A 17,685-nucleotide genomic window follows, 5' to 3' on the forward strand; every position below is an offset into this window, starting at 1 on the left:
TATTATTTGTAGTGTACGACAAGATTCAATTGATTTTTTTCGCAATTTCTTACGTAAGTATACTAAGAAAAGTCTTAAACAAAAGATTAAGATGTTGCAAGAGTTAGATCCTTGCAGACTGAGAGAAAAAACGGGTTTGCAAGTGTATCTCTGGCTTGTCTTTCTAAAAAAGTATGCCACAGTGTTTTTCACCATTTTAGGATGCTAGCAGTGCATCATACTGAAGTGAGGAAATTAGTGAGAAGGTTGTATTATGCAAAAAGTCCAGCACTTAAGCTAAAACAGTTAAACAGTGCTCTTTTGCATGGATCTGTATTAGATGTAAAGAACATTTGTGAAGAAATTGAGGTTAGTTACTTTTGTGAAAAAGAGGACAGTGAAGAAACTGATACAGTAATAGAAGGAAATGTGGAAGAAATTGTACAGATTTTTAGTACAGAAAATTTTGACCAAGAAATTACAAGGTTTAAGGTCATTTCAGGTGAAAGGCCAAACTTTTCTTGTATTTGTTGTAGACGAATTTATTATAAAAATCAGACCAGGTTAGTTGATCTGTATTTAAAAGGGGAAAAGGAAAATAATAATGAGTGGAAGGATTTTGCAACTTATTTGTTGGTAGAGGATTGTTTTGATTTGGGTTCTGATCAACGTATTTGTAAATATTGTTATAATAAATTAAATGATAACAAAATGCCTGCTGAGGCTGTACATAATAATCTTGAGTTGGTAAATATTCCTTCTGAACTGATGGATTTAAATACCTATGAGTCTATTCTGATTCAATGTGTGCATCCATTTCAGGCTATTGTTCGCATGGAGCCTAAGACAGGGAAATTGCCTCCTTCAGATTTACAGAGAGGATTAAAGGGAAGAGTTGTCTATTTGCCTCTAGATTTAAAGAAAAATATTGAAACAATTGGCGTTGAAAATGTGAAAGAGGAACCTCTAGTTATTCTAGTTAATGGCGTTCCTACAAAGAGTAAGACAATCTGGCAAGAATTAGTGGATGTTAGGAAAGTCAAAAAGGCAACGTTGTATTTGGTAAAAAACAATCAATACTACAAAAATGTATATGTAGGAGAAGAGGAAACAACTGTAGAAGAGGACAGTGAAATGTCAGCTGGGCAAATTGAAAAAGTGGATGTTTCCAGAAGTGAACAAATTTATGAACATTATAGTGTTCATCCTCTGCATTCCAAAGAAGTAATGGGGAATGCTATCGAGTTATTCCAAATGAAAGAAGCAAAAGGAAGTCCCATTAGTGTATGGGAAGAAAGCTTGGAAGCTCGTTGTTTTCCTCAGTTATTTCCAACAGGTCAAGGTGGACGATATGATGACCGACCAGTGCAGATTCCTGCATCTGAATACCGAACATCAAGATTATATGCAGAAGATCCAATATTTCACCAATGTATTACATATTTGTTTCATCTTCTGTTTGAGAGTGACTTGTCTGAACTTTCTTATGCAGTGAACCATTTACTAAAAAGTGGAGTACATCTGCAAAATGTTTCGGCAAGGGACTTTATGGATAAACTCCAACAGAAAGACACTGTTTTGGAATCTCATCTCATTAATCTCATGGCATGTCAGCGTGGTACTAACGAGTATTGGTACCGTTGTCATGGGGAATTGAAATGTATGCTAAGAAACTTAGGAACTCCTACATGGTTCCTTACTCTAAGCTGTGCAGAGTATGCTTGGGAAGACTTACTTCAATTTCTTCGAGAGGCAAATGCAAACATAGAAAATATAGAATTCAAGACACCTGGAGAACTGTGCTCTTTGGATCCAGTTAATGTATGTAGGTATTTCAATCATAGATTTGAAGCTATGATGTCTTTTATCACAAACAAAAAAAATCCTCCTCTTGTAGAGGTTCTGGATTTCTTTTGGAGAAAGGAGTATCAAGCAAGAGGTTCTCCTCACATACATATGCTGCAATGGATCAAAGATGCCCCCAAATTTGGAACAGATTCGGATGACACAGTGATGAGTTTTATTGAACAGTGTTCTACATGTGGTGTTCCTAAAAGTACAGAACTATAGAATTTAAAACATCAAGTCTTATGCTTTCAAACCCATCGTTGTGGAAAATACTGTTGTCGAAAATACAAATCAAAGGACAAGTTCTACACAAAATGTCGTTTTAGATTTCCACGACCAGAAATATCAAAAGGAAGAGTGAACAATTTGATGTCATCTTTGCGACATACTTTGACAATAAATCACCTAAAAATACCTACAACTTAAGAAGAAATGAAGAGTCAAAATACATATATGACTATAACCCAGTCATTTTATCCATGTGGAATGCAAACATGGATATTCAATATGTTGCAGACAACTCCATTGCTGTGGCTCTATATGTAACTTCTTACATTACGAAATCTGAAAAGACAGAACTAAAGGAAATGTGGGAGGAAATTTCTCTTGAAAAGAGTCTAAGTAAAAAATTGTACAGCTACAGTTTGAAGATGTTGTCTCATCGAGAAATCGGAGCATATGAATGTTCAGATCGCTTATCATCTGCAAGTCTATATGCCAAATCTAGAACAATCATTTGGGTGAGTTTAGGTCTTGCAAGAACACGAAACCGAGTTTTGAAATCTGTACAAGAAATTGAGTATTTAGAAGTGAAAGAACCAAACAGTACAGATATTTTGAAGACAAATATGTTGGATACATACTATCCAAATAGAAGTAATCATCTTGAGAATGTTTGTCTCTATGAGGTACTGCAAAGCTACACTTTTAAGAGGAATATTACAGAAGATATCAATAAAGGTGTATATGCTGTTATTGGATCTGAAGGATGTCTGGTGAAACAAAGAAAAGGACATTTGATTAATCATCGAAAACTGAGTTGCGAAACTCCTGACAAAAGGGAATTTTACTATTTAGCTCTTTTGCAACTCTTTAAGCCATGGCGTACAGAAGAGGAACTACTTGGAGATTTTCTTAGTTATGAAGATTCATTCAACGCAACCAAAAATACTATAGAATGTCCTGTTTTTATTAATTATCTGAAAATGTTGAACGAGGAAATACAGCAAGAAGCTACAATTGCAGCAGAGATTGCTAGAGACAGTTCTCAAGATAGTCAAAGTTCTGCTTCGTTGAGTCAGGATCCACTAGGAGGACCAATTATCCAAAATGAAGCACCCACTGCCATGGATGAGGTGGAAAGAGCAATGGAACAAGCTCAGGAGGATGTAATAAACTTGAAAGAATTGGAAAAACAACTAAATGTTGAGCAAAAACAAATATACGATGTAGTGACAGAGCAGATTGAGCTTGGTTTATGTCATGAGAAAAAAGAGTGCTCATGTACGTCATTTAAACCTGTCCGATTGTACGTGAGTGGAGAAGCTGGAACTGGAAAAAGTTATCTAATTAAAGCAATTGCAACTTATCTACAGAAAGAACAGAGTCATCACTCTCTTGTGTTGTTACCGCTCCAACTGGGTTGGCAGCACATAATATTAAAGGGATTACTTTACATTGTTTATTGATGCTGCCAGTAGAGCACGAAAATAAATTAGAATACCACAAGCTATCTGGAGAAGCTTGTTGTGAAGTTTCCAGAGTCCTGAAAAAAATGAAACTTCTCATTATTGATGAGGTAAGCATGGTATCAAATGTAATGCTTGCCTTTGTACATTTAAGAATGCAACAAATTCTTAAAACAGAGTATGATGTGTTATTTGGAGGCAAACATGTCATCGTTTTTGGAGATCTACCACAGCTGACTCCTATGAAAGGACAACCAGTGTTTAAAACCGTTACACATGAAGACACCAGAAAGTGCCTGGGAAGCATTGGAAATGTTAATATTTGGTCATATTTCAAATATTCAGAACTGATTCAAGATATGCGACAAGCAAAGGATGGTGATTATAAAAGTATACTTCAAGATATTAGAATTGGAAAAGTGAGTGAACATGGCAAAGAAGCTTTACAGGCACAATTACTTTCAAATTTGTTTCCAAATGAAAATGTTGGTGCAGAGAATATATATAGAAAAATTGCTGAAAATAAATCAGTCATATGCTTGATGCCAACTCTGCAAGAATGTTCAAGCTTCAATTAAAAAATGTTCAAGTTAGAAAATCAAGAAATTATAAAACTGGAAGCTATTGATAGAATAGAGCATGAAGGAGCTACTATTATTTTGTCAGAAAAGTTGAAGTCAAAATTGGATTCTTTAGACAAATCAATATCTAAAACGTCTGGTTTAGAAAAGAATCTATATGCATGTTTAAATTGTCGGATAATTTTACGATGTAATTTACATATGGAAAGTGGTTTAGTAAATGGAGCAATGGGTCATGTTGCTGATTTTGTGAATTACCCAAATAGAGATGACATTGAATTTTTGAAAATCAAATTTGATTAAATTGAAGAAGTACAACAATTGAGTCGTTGTTCGACTCGATTTATGCTTGTAAAAGATTTATATGTCCGCCAAAAACAGTTTCCTGTTTGTTTGGCATATGCGGTGACTATTCATAAATCTCAAGGTTTAAGTGTAGATAGTGCTTTGGTGAATATTGGAAGTACTGTGTTCAAGGAGGGTATGGCATATGTTGCTTTATCTCGAGTCAGAACTTTATCTGGATTATACTTAATTGATTTTGATGAGACAAAGATTAGTGCAGATCTAAATTGTGTGAAAGAGTATAATAGGTTAAGAAGAGAATACGCTCCAAATTTACCTCAATATCCTTTATTTGAAAAGCTTGTGGTAGGTCGAAAAGAAGATATGAGAAAAATTGTTGCGAGGTTGTAGAGAAAAGAAAAAAACTAGATGAACCAGTAATTGCAAGCAAAAAGAAAAAGGATAGTATTGAAGAGGTTGTTGGATTTCAGTTTGAAAACAGTTCTGGTGTCAACTGCTATGCTAATGTAGTGGTTAATGTTGTTTTTTTTCTTCAAACTTTACAGCAACAGATTGTTGAAAATCGTGATGAAAGATTTTGTTGTTTGTTGAATTCTGTGTTTGAGAAATGTAGCAGTGATAAAACAAAAATAGAAAGTGTTTCTGATATTCGAAATGTTTTAGACATATGTTCTGGAGTAAATCAATTTTCGGAGAATATTCAGTAAGATTGTCAGGAATTTCTTATGTATATGCTTGCTGTATTGCAAGATGAAGGTATAGATATTGAAAATATATTCGGTGTTTCTTACAAATGGCAACATGACTGTGATAATTGTTCGTTTTCAAGTAGTACTGAAATAGACACTGAAAGATTTATATATTTGACATTACCAGACTGCAAATCAGTGATTTTTAATAATCTAGTTAGAGAAGCAAATCAAAACATGGTCTGTACCCAATGTAACTCAGAAATGTTATCAACATTATTTTTACAAAGATATGGACAGTATGTAATTTTAATGCTCCAACGATGCAGACCTGATGGAACAAAATTGACAACTTTAATTAAAAAGTTTGTGGCTTCTTAAATATCAATTTCAGGAAGAACTTTTGTAACTGTAGCAAATATTTTCCATGATGGTTCTTCTACAACATCAGGACATTACACAGCTTACTTAAAATGTGCAAAAGGCTGGACTCATTGTAATGACACGCAATTGACTTTTAAACAATGTTTGCCTTTTGACTTACCAAATTCTTACCTAGTGTTTTTACAACCAAACTTTTAGGGAAAACAATTGGCCTAGGAAGGTTAGTGCTGTAAAAAAAGGTTAATCTGCTGTTGAGAATTACTTTGTAAGTGAGGGTGATCAAGATAAAAAAAACATGTACTTGTCATAGAGGTAGTGTAAGTGTATCACATAGTGAGTGATATGAGTATTACAGGAAATGTTGATCATGAGTGAGGCAGAGGTGTTTTAGATTTGTTGTAGTTGTTGGAGATGTTGGTGACATTTTTTATTCCCTTGTAGAGGTTTCTTTTAATGGTATACAGCTCCTTGGTAAGATAAAGGACGAGCAGAGTGTGATCAGCATACCAGATGATGTTGAGGTTCTGATAGCATGCTACTTGTTTAGGGTTCTATGTTCATGATAAATAGCATCGGGTGGCGGTATAACATTTGTTAGATGGTCCAAAAGATGTGGGTGCTTTTGTTTCAGATGGTCGGGAAACGGACGCTTAAGAGTACTATTAAGTAACTTCCAAACTAACGATTTCGCAGATACTATTTGGCCATGAAGAATAGTATCTCAAACAAAAAATGACTATTTCGGGTAAATGTTATTAGCATATGTTTGGACATTAGTTTATTTAGAGTGTATAAGAAAGAAGTAGTAATGTTTTATTACTTTGTGATTGTTGTTGACATTCCTTACTTACGTAAGAAATTTGCATTTCAAAAAACAAAAAAGACATTTAAGATATGTTTTTTTCTAATTGTTACATTGTTAATGAAAATGTTGAATGGGTTTTTTAAACACAATCTTTTTGATTGTGTTTTTTTTGCCCGCTGTCATATGATGAGTTGTACTGAACTCACTGTTTTTAGTGAAATTCAATATATTCTGAGAACAGCAAAATAAAATATATAACATATTGTTCAAATTATTTTGTATTTTGTATTGTGAAATATATATTATAACTCAATTTTTTCTTCTCTTCCACAGATATTATATTTATAAGGTAAGTATGACATACAAAAAATACTTATTCATGACTTTCTTACTTCTCTTTCTCTTTATCCTTTCTTCACTGTCTCTCTTACTTCTTTACCTTTCCTCATCTTCCCTCTTTCTACTTACTCCCCTTCATACACCTTTACACTTCTTCTCTCACCATCAGTACTCTTCCTTCTCCCTCACTCCCCTTTCCTCCATCTATCTCTATGTCTCTTCCTCTGTCTCAGTCACTATTACTGATTTACTCCTTCACACTCCCTCACTCTCCTTCTGTTTGTCTCTTTCACTGTTTTCCTCTCTCTTCACTACTGTTCCTTTTATTTTCTCTCTCTCTTTCTATAAATATGCTTCTTTTTCAATCACTCCCTTCCCTCAATCTTATATCCCTTCCCTCATTGTCACTGCCCTTCATTTAATCTGAGTCCTTTTCTCCCGCTTCATGTTCTCCTCACTGTGCATCCAACTTTGTCTTTTCCCTCTCTGTCCCTCACTTCTCTTTCTATCTTCCTCCATTACTACCCTTGTCTTGCTGTATTACTCAGTCTCTTCTCACCCTCTCCTTACTCATTTTCTTTCATATCATCCCTCACTCTCTTTCACTCACTCTACTTCTCTCACTCCCCGTCACTCTTTTTCCCTCACTCCGTCTGTCAGTCTCTTTCCCTTACTCCCCTTTCCTCATTCCCTTTTGCTTACTCCCATTCCTTTAGTTCCACACTCCCTTTCACTCCATTTCTCTCTCCCTCTCTCCCTCTATCTCACTCAGTCTAACCGCCTTACTCCCTCTCAGTCACTTGCTCTCCCTCTCTTTAGCTCTCACTCTCTCTCTCTCTTTCTCTTTCTCTCCCTCACCCTTCCTGTCCTTCTCTTTCTGTTTCCGTCACTCCTATTTTATCCCTCAGTCCCCTTTCCTCTCTCTTAATCTCCTTCCTTCCCTCTTATTCCCTTTCGTCAACCTAATCAATGTGTGTATACTAAACGACTAGTGTTTCTCACAGATTTTTCAGGTGCACTTCGGTGCTTTTACTTTCTTGTGCCTCTCTGGAAAGCTGAAAAACGTGCAGATAAAGGACTCCTTGGTCTTCTTACTACATGGCTGCTCTTCAACAAACTCCACATCTGAGCCAGATGATGAAGTTCCTTTACTCCCCCACTCTCCTTCACTCCATTTCTCTCTCCCTCTCTCCCTCTGTCTCACTGAGTGTAACTGCTTTACTCCATCTCAGTCACTCACTCTCCCTCTCTTTATCTCTCAGTCTATCTCTCTCTCGCTCTCTCTCTCGCCCTTCCTGTCTTTCTCTTTCTGTTTCCTTCACTTCTACTTTATCCCTTAGTCCTCTTTCCTCTCTCGTAATCTCTTTCCTTCTCTCTCATTCCCTTTCGTGACCCTCATACCCATTTTCTCACTGTTACTGCCTTTTACTCACCCTCGGTAATTTTCCCTCAGTCACCTTGCCTCACTCCCCTTTCCTCACTCCCTCACTCCATCTCACTTACTCCCCTTCACTTATTCCTTCCCTCACTTTTTTTCATCCATTTTTCTCTTCTTGTTTCCCTCTGTGTCACTCAGTCTCTCTGGCTCACTCCTTCTCAGTTTCTCACTGTCTCTCACTCTGTCCCTCTCTGTCCCTTAGTCTTAAACTCTTTTCTCTCTCTTTCTATCAATCCTTTTCTATTCCTCACTTAGTTTTCCTGTCTCTTAATTTTCTTCCTTCTCCCTCACTCATCTTCCCTCTTCCTCATACTAGTTCCCTAACTGTCACTGCTCTTGACTCACCGTCACTCCCTTTCTCCCTCTGCACTTCCTCCTCTCAGTATTTTTCACCACTTTACTTTACCGCTCCTTTTTCGTCACTCCCCCGCACTCTGCTTCTCTCACTTCCCTTTCCTCACTTTCCTTCCTTCACTCCTCTTTCATCACACCCTCACTCTATCCCACTTACTACCCTTCGTTTACTCCCTCACTCACTTTTTTCATTCATGTTACTCTCTCTGTCTACCTCTGTCTCACTCACTCTAACTGCTTTACTCCTTCTCAGTTTACAGATAACAAAGAATATCATTGCTGAAGTTGCAGCGGAGGTGGACATTGGCGAAAAGTGGCTGGATATTCAGAGCAGTCGATGAAGGAGATGCTCCTGCAGATGAAGTGCTGGGAACAGCAACTGGAGGGTTTCGCTGCAAGGGTTTGGGTAGATGCACTTGCATAATCGTTAGAATGTACATTTTTAAATTTTTTACGTGCCTAATCAATGTGTATATACTAAAAGACTAGTGTTTCTTTTGGTGTGCTCTAGATTGCACACTACCACAGATTTTGCAGGTGAACTTTTACTTTCTTGTGCCTCTCTGGAAAGGTGAAAAACTTCCAGATAAAGGACACCTTGGTCTTCTTACTACGTGGCTGCTCTTCAACATACTCCACATCGGAGTCAGATGATAAGTTCTTTTACTCCCCCACTCTCCTTCACTCCATTTCTCTGTCCCTCTCTCCCTCTGTCTCACTGAGTGTAACTGCTTTACTCCATCTCAGTCACTCTCCCTCTATTTCTCTCTCAGTCTACCTCTCTATCTCTCTCCCTCACCCTTCCTGTCTTTCTCTTTCTGTTTCCTTCACTTCTACTTTATCCCTCAGTCCTCTTTCCTCTTTCTTAATCTCCTTCCTTCTCTCTCATTCCCTTTTGTGACCCTCATACCCCTTTTCTCACTGTTACTGCCTTTCACTCACCCTCAGTACTTTTCCCTCAGTCACCTTTCATCACTCCCCTTTCTTCACTGTCTCACTCCATGTCACTTACTTCCTTTCACTTATTCCTTCTCTCACTTTTTTATCCAGTTTTCTCTCCCTGTTTCCCTCTGTATCACTCAGTCTCACTGACTCACTCCTTCTCAGTTCTTTGCTCTCCCTCTCCCTCTCTCTCACTCTGTCCTTCTCTCTCCTTTACCCTTAAACTTCTATCCTCTCTCTTTCCATCAATCCTTTTCTATTTTTCACTTAGTTTCTCTGTCTCTTAATTTTTTTCCTTCTCCCTCACTCATCTTCCCTCTTCCTCATACTACTTCCCTAACTGTCACTGCTCTTCACTCACCGTCACTCCCTTTCTCCCTCTGCACTTCATCCTATCTGTATTTTTCACCACTTTACTTTCCCGCTCCTTTTTCGTCACTCCCCCTCACTCTGCTTCTCTCGCTCCCCTTCCCTCACTTTCCTTCCTTTACTCTTCTTTTATCACACCCTCACTCTATGTCACTTACTCTCCTTCGTTTGCTCCCTCACTCACTTTTTGTATCCTTGTTTCTCTCTCTGTCTACCTCTGTCTCACTCACTCTAACTGCTTTACTCCTTCTCAGTTTACAGATAACAAAGAATATCATTGCAGAAGTTGCATTGGAGGTGAACATTGGCGAAAAGTGGCCGGATATTCAGAGCAGTCGATGAAGGAGATGCTCCTGCAGATGAAGTTGTGGGAACAGCAACTGGAGGGTGTATTGTGAATTATATATTATAACTCCAGTTTTTTCTTCTCTTCCACGGATACTATATTTATAATAAAAAGTAGTAATAACTTGTTATTATTTATAAGGTAAGTATGACAATCTAAAAATACCTTTTCATCACTCTATTATTTCTCTATCTCTCAATCCCTTTCATCACGCTCTCTTTTACTCACCTTCCTTTTCTTCAACTTAGTCTTCTTTCCTCATTATCCTTAATCCTCTTCATTCACCTTTACACTCCTTTTCTCACTATCAGTACTCTTCCTTCATCCTCACTCACCTTGTCCAACTTTGTCTTTTCCCTCTCTGTCCCTCACTTCTCTTTTCTATCTTCCTCAATCACTACCCTTGTCTTGCTATTTTGCTCAGTCTCTTCTCACTTTCCCCTTACTCTTTTTCCTTCATATCATCCCTCACTCTCTTTCACTCACTCTACTTCTCTCACTCCCTCTCACTTTCTTTCCCTCACTCCATCCATCAGTCCCTTTCCCTTACTCCTCTTTCCTCATTCAGTTTTGCTAACTCCCATTCCTTTAGTTACACACTCCCCTTCACTACATTTCTATCTCCCTCTGTCCCTCTATCTCACTCAGTCTAACCGCCTTACTCCCTCTCAGTCACTTGCTCTCCCTCTCTTTCTCTCTCACTCTCTCGCTCTCTTTCTCTCCCTCACCTTTCCTGTCTTTCTCTTTCTCTTCCCTTCACTCCTACTTTATCCCTCAGTCCCCTTTCCTCTCTCTTAATCTAAATCATTCTCTCTCATTCCCTTCTGTCTCCCTCATACACCTTCCCTAAGTGGCACTGCCCTTCATTCACCATCACTACCCTTCCCCACTCCAGTTTCTCCTCTCTGTATTTTTCACCCTTTCACTTTGCATGTTGCATTTTTCATGCATATTATGCACTTTTCACTAAAGTCACTTTAAGTCATGGTAATATGTGACTTTCCTATGGCCTGCACCGGCAGGGTGATATAGACACTGCTGCACTTTGATATTTCTCATTATAAAATCAATTTATGGAGTTATGATGTTGAGAACAAATGTGAAAGCTGCTATTCAGTCTATTGATTTTTTTTCTTCAAAAATGCTTTAGCTAGTGTATGTTTATTTTTGCTCAATAAAAATAAAAATAATTTTTTTTTTACAGTTGCATTTTGCTTACCAGTGGATTCTCTTGCAATATTTTTTGATCTTCTAGCCCTATCATCCTACTTTTTCCTTCTATTTTTCAAATTATGCTTAGCACAATCAACTTTCATTACATAAACCTTCATATCTTGTGTTGTAAATTACCTTCTTCTGTGTGATGCTTGCCCATATTTTACATTGACTGCTTTTGCTTTCTGTAAAACTTTGTGCACTTTACCCCTGCTAACTAGTGGTAAAGTGTGTTTGCTCCCCCTAGCAACATGATGAAATAGTCATACCCATAATTGATATATATTTAACTTACTTATGAATTTATGATATAAAGTTTACACAGGGGCTGAAAGTTAAATGTCACATGCGGACTGCGGCACTCATTGTGTCATCCACTGCAGTGGTAGTGCAAACATGGCTACAGGCCTACTATTGTGCTGCAAATTCGACCTATCAAAGTTCCCTTTTTTGGCAGGCTTAAACACTTCTTTAAATATTAATAGGTCACTGTCGCGGTCAGCCTAAATTCACGCCTAGGTCCTGATCTACCATGAACAGTTGACTCTCATTGGAGTTTAAAGCTTTTTGGGGCTATTTTTATTTAGCAACCTAAAAAATACTATCTCCCATTCCCCTTATTGATGTCTGTTGTTTTGGTTTTATTTTGTTAAATTAAATATTCTCTAGGCTTAACAATTGAAGTTTTTTTATCAAGTTGTTTGTTTGATATTTTAATTGTGTTGGTATGTCTTTTAGTTAATTAAGCCTTTTGTGCCCCATAGCTACCAGGGTTTGAGCTCAGGTTTCAATTACTGAAACTTCAACTGGACCTAACAAGATAGTGACCCTATTGTTTGTGGTCGACTGCCAACCAACCCAATTTATAATCCATTTTCTCACAATAGCTAGTCAGTGAAGTGCTGATTCCAAGTGAAGGGTCAGTTCAGACGGTGGTTCACATTCTAGGCAATCATGCTTAAGATGAATGAATGGGCCCACAGCCAATTTGTTGCAACTCAATAGTCTTAAAAAAAAAGAAACATCCCCTAGGTTGTCGAATTCAATCAGCATCTTGTCACATGAAAGTTCATGATGACCATATCAATCAAATGATAGGAAATTGGTTGAACTATGTAGCCTACAGTAAATTGTGGTACTGGTTCAATCTAAGACTAAAGCTGGAAGGCTCCTTCACTGATGTATAAGAACTGTTGACAGTAAAAAGGGTTAGGAGAATATTATAATGAGTGTGAACATTTCCAGCCGCAAAGAAGCCCAAGACGATTGGCTGAAACTACTAATTTAAGTCATCACAACTTTTGGTACAAGCGATTGAGAACATAGAACTTACTTGTACAAAGAAATTGGATGTGTGTATAATTTTTGAAACAATGTCTCAATCAAGCCTGTCCATAATGCAGATCATTGTTTTACTACTCATAAGAATGTAATTTGTAATTTCAAAAGGAGCGCAGTCATTTGAGTGTCATGTGCCAGCGATACATTATTTGCGACATTGAATCTTCCCTTTAGTAGTTTATGGATATCATCCCTGCACCCAGCCTTTTTAATTTATTTTGAGTTACTACTACAAACTATCAGTGGAGTACAGCTCTCTGTTTCACAGTTACCAGGGAGTTTAAGAAATACTCTACAACAGAGGTGCTTGGGGGGGCGGAAAGAGTAAACATAGAAGGAGGTTATTTGTGATGCACTGACAGAGCAATGATTCACAGGTCAAAGGTAACACCCAAAAGTAAGTGCACACATTTAATTGTTGTATTCCCTCATGCACTGCACCATGCTCACAACCCACTCCTTTACATGGGTTTGCAGTAGCTGACCTAGAATTTAGTGAGGAGTGTTGGATTGTACATGTGTTTCAAGAGGGAGGTGCAAGAAGAAACACTCCCTAGAATAAAATGGGACTATGTAAAGCTGATTAAAGGAGTTATAGCTGAGACAGGGAACAAGTGATTGGTTGCCCTAATGAAAGTGCGGGCAGTCATATTTATGAAGTGCTGCTTGTCACCCAAAAGGGAATCTAGGCGCTTGCGGATGGTCTCAGTTGAAAAGCCAGGTCTTGAGCCCCTTCCTGATGTCGGTCAGTGACGGAGAGGTGTTGAGGTGGAATGGTTGGGTTAGGTATTCCAGGCATTGGTGATGATATGGGAGAAGGAGTGTCCTCCAGCCCGGCAACAGTGAATGCATGTGCGAGGGTGAGGTGTGTGGAGCAGAAGTTCCTGGGGGCAGGGCGTAACACAGGCCCACACATCCCCTGTGGTGCGGGGAGCCCGGAAGCTCAGTGGTGCCCTCCCAGCACAAAACTCTGACCAGAGAGCTCCCGATTTAATCCGGAGGGGGGCCCTCACTGTACCTTGCAGGGGGGCCCCCTTCAAGTTTCGGTAAGCCAGTGCAGGGGGGGTCAGGAGAAGTGCAGAGAATGGTTAATGTGGCTGAGTTCTTGGTTGTGAAGGGCTTTGTAGGCATGTGTCAGGAGCTTGAACTGCCATCTCTTCTGGACTGGGAGCCAGTGGAGGTCTTTCAGGTGCAGGGTAATGTGGGTTCTCTTGGATAGGATGAGGATAATTCTGGTAGCCACGTGATGGATCGTCTGTAGTCTTTGTTTGAATTAGGTGGTGGGCCTGCGTAGAGTGTGCTGCCGTAGTTAAGTATGCTGGTGATGAGGGCCTGGGTTACCATCTTCCTGGTATGGATGTTGAGCCACTTGAAGATTTTGTGGAGTATGGGGAGTGTGTGGGAGCAGGCTGAGAAGACAGCGTTGACCTGATGTCTCATGGAGAGTTTGCTGTCAAGGATGATGCAGAGGTTGCGGGCATCGTCTTTTGGCGTGGGTAGTGGATCTGAGTTCTGACGGCTACCAGGAGTCTTTCCAGAGTGCATGTGTTTGCTGACAATGAGGACTTCCATCTTGTCTGTGTTGAGCTTGAAGCAAGTTGTCCTTTATCCTGGCTGAGACATTCTTCATACAGTTGTGGAAGATTTTCTTTGTCGAGGTGAGGTCGGCTGAGAACGATAGGACGTGCTGGGAATCGACAGCGTAGGAGATGGTGTTGATGTTATGCGTTGTGAGGTTCTCTGCGAGTGGTGTCATGTAGATGTTGAAGTGGGTTGGTCTGAGAAATGAGCCTTGGGGGCCCTTGTGATGTGAAAGGAGGGAGTCAGACTCTCTGGTTGGTCCCATGAGGAAGGATGCCATCGATCTTAGCCTCCAATTTCAAATTCCTTCACATTTCACATTTACAGAACATTTTAAAATGTTTAATTTTACATTTTATATGGTTGTTTGAATGCACTTTATTAATCTGTTAATAATATTCAATTTTCTTAGCAGTCACAGACCCCTGAGTTGGCTTTGTGGGTCCCTAGGAGTCCCCAGACAACAGATTAAGAACCACTGTAATAAACTAATCTGTATGATCTGTTCAGTCTCTGGTCCACAGTATAGCTGAAATCATGTGCAGTCTAAATGGTATATCGACGTCTCCTAATTTCTTACTTTTCTAATGGAGTGAAAACAAGACTTTACATTTCCCTGAAGAAAAGTTTAAGGCCAATTCAACTTTTTTTTAATTTCAAAGAAAATCTCATTAGGGACGTGTAATCTATTTTTAATTTATTTTCAAAGCAGCATAAACTCATAAAACATTATAAAGATAACTGCAGAATAATTATACATTGGGGCCCATCAATTCCCACTACTGAGGCTCCCCGCATTTTACAGAGTCTGAAAGCACTGAACAGATCTGGGACTCGCGCCTTTGAAAGGGAAGCTTGCCAAACCTAAATTCGTCCTATCTTTAGCAGCAACGTGCCAGACGTGCAAAGTGTAGCATCGCAAAGGGATGAAAGATGTGCTCAAGTGAGCGTGAGGTCTTGGTGGATGAAAGAGAATTTGTTATACTGTACCTTGAAGATAATGCTGGTAACAAACTGTTATCTTCAGAAATGAGCATGGCTTCCAGCTGGTGCATTTCAAGCTGTACCACTGGGGCTTTAAACCGAACACTGTTACTGCGTGTTTGATTGCCCTCAGCTCTCCAACAGGTTCACAGTGTGAAGAAGAGGAACAGGGAATTCTGGGTAGGCCACTACTGGGCGTCTGTCATAATTGTTTTTATGAAACAAACTGTGCTAACATACTTGCTATCACCAACGAATGTGGCAAAGCTCCGAGTCATGCTGAAACGTAATCCTATATTCCACCTTCTTCCTCAGTCTACCCACTGTTTTAAAAAATAGCTTGTATATTGATGCTGTTTTTCGCCCTCTTAGAAAAGAAAAGGAAGCTACTTCATTCAATATCGTTTTCATAACAAATTTAAGAGCGAAAAAGGAGAGTGTTAAAATCAATGGAATTGATTGGGAAATAAAGTACGTTTTTGGTCTGCAAGGCTTATGCTAACTAACATTTTTGATTTAGAAGTTAAACATTTCCAAATGTACAATTAAATGAATATGGATTACTTTTTGAAAGCAAATTCAAGTTTTCACTGTTTGAATAGCAAACTCAAAAAACAGTTGGGCGTTAATACAAAATGAAACGCCATAAACACAAATTGCAATGGTCCAAGGAATAAACAATTGAACATTAAGGGGGTGATTATGATGGCGGACAGATCGCCACCGCCTGGCCAGCGGTGGCGATCCGCCCTCCACCACAACCCCATTTCCCCCCGCCATATTACCACCGCCACATTTCCGCCGGCCGGCATTCGTCACGATTGCCGGCCGGGCGGAACTCGGGCATGAAATGGTGGCGGTGCCTGGAAGGCACTGCCATCCATATCATGATGCCTGGTGGTTCAGGCCTTTACATGGTGGTGATGCTGCCATGGAAGAGCAGGCGGGAATTGCTGTGGGGGCCCGTTGTGGGCCTCAGGGGGATTGGGTGTTTGGGGGGTTGGGGACGGTACATGGGGGGTACCTATGGTACCCCCCTACATTGCCATGCTCAATGTGACAGGCACCATGCGGTGCCTGTCATGTTGTGCATGGCAATGCACAACATGTCTCTTAAGTAGCAGCCGCCACAATGGTAGAGATGCGACCGCCATGCACCGCTATAGCCAGCGTAATACCACTCTGCTGTTTGGTGTGGTTGTTTGGTTGCGGGAACCCAAACTATTCTTCTTCCTTTCTTCAACCCATTCCTTACTAGGTCAAGTGAGTGTCCCCATTGATTCCCTGTATCCAGTACTGTTTCTCCCTTTCTATGAAAGGGTCAATGAAAAAATCCATATAGCTCCTCCCATTCCCTTGCACTTCCTGCGAGGCATGCTGTGTTCAGGTATGGAATGCAAGCTCCACCGGCTATTTCGCGCCCATCTTTTCAATTGGCTTCTGTTACTGTCCTTTCAAAATTGCTGAATTTAATTGTAAATAGACTTAGTGGTCCCTCCTTGGCACCGCATTGTCTGCATTTGTAACCTCTCACGAGGACTGTTACACAGTTTGCTTTATCAAAGTTGTGAGCGCTATTTTCTTTAATGATCTAACACTATTCAACCCATGACATGCTTTCGTACAAGGCAGCACGCCGCCCCCTTTTATATTTTTAATAGTAATGTATTTATTTGGCTTACAGCGTGGTCCGCTTTTACTGTAGCTGTCTTGCTTATTTATTTATTTAATTTGCAGCGCTGTCTGATTTCTCTATAGCGGCCACACTTATTTATATATTTAATTTATAGCGCGGTCCGCTTTAAGTTTAGCGGCCAGGCTACAGAACCTTTCTTCCTTTCTTTTTTCTTTTTCGGTGAAAGGGCCCCATACCACGCTTTCACTTTAATGTTGGCCGTGCCCCTTACTTTAGACGCTGCTCACTGTAACCTGAATACGGCGAGCATGGTCTTAAGAAAGGGGCGCGGCCAACATTAAGGTGGTTTCGCATTTGCAGCAATTTGCGCTGTTGGCATTATAAATAACAATGCCTTTTATATGTGTGTTACTTTTAAAAACACATAAATAAAAGGCATTGTCATGTACAATGCTAAAAGCTTACATTCGCAATTGTGAGACCTATTGCATTGAAAATGCTTGTTTCCTATGGGTGTCCAGTTGGGGTGCTGAGGTTGCCAGTCACCCTGGAGGATTTCTAAGGTATGTATGTTTACTTTTTTTCTTTTTTGGATTGTGGCTGCTCAGGTGCAACCTTTCCTAGTTGTGGGCCCGTTTTTGGGACCACAACTTTCTTTGCACAGACTGCCTTGCAGCTGCAAGGTAGCTGCACTACTTGGGAGTGGCTTCTCTTGCCTGCATCTCTTTTTTGTTACTAGCTGGAAGCACTGCAATTTTCTGATCTGCATGATGGTTTTCAGGTGCCCTTTGTAAAGAGGATCCTCACACCACAGAGGTATAAAAGAAGGTTATTTATTTAAGTTAATCTTTACACCTCAG

Source organism: Lissotriton helveticus, chromosome 6, assembly GCF_964261635.1.
Source record: "Lissotriton helveticus chromosome 6, aLisHel1.1, whole genome shotgun sequence".
NCBI classification, from domain to species: Eukaryota; Metazoa; Chordata; class Amphibia; order Caudata; family Salamandridae; genus Lissotriton; species Lissotriton helveticus.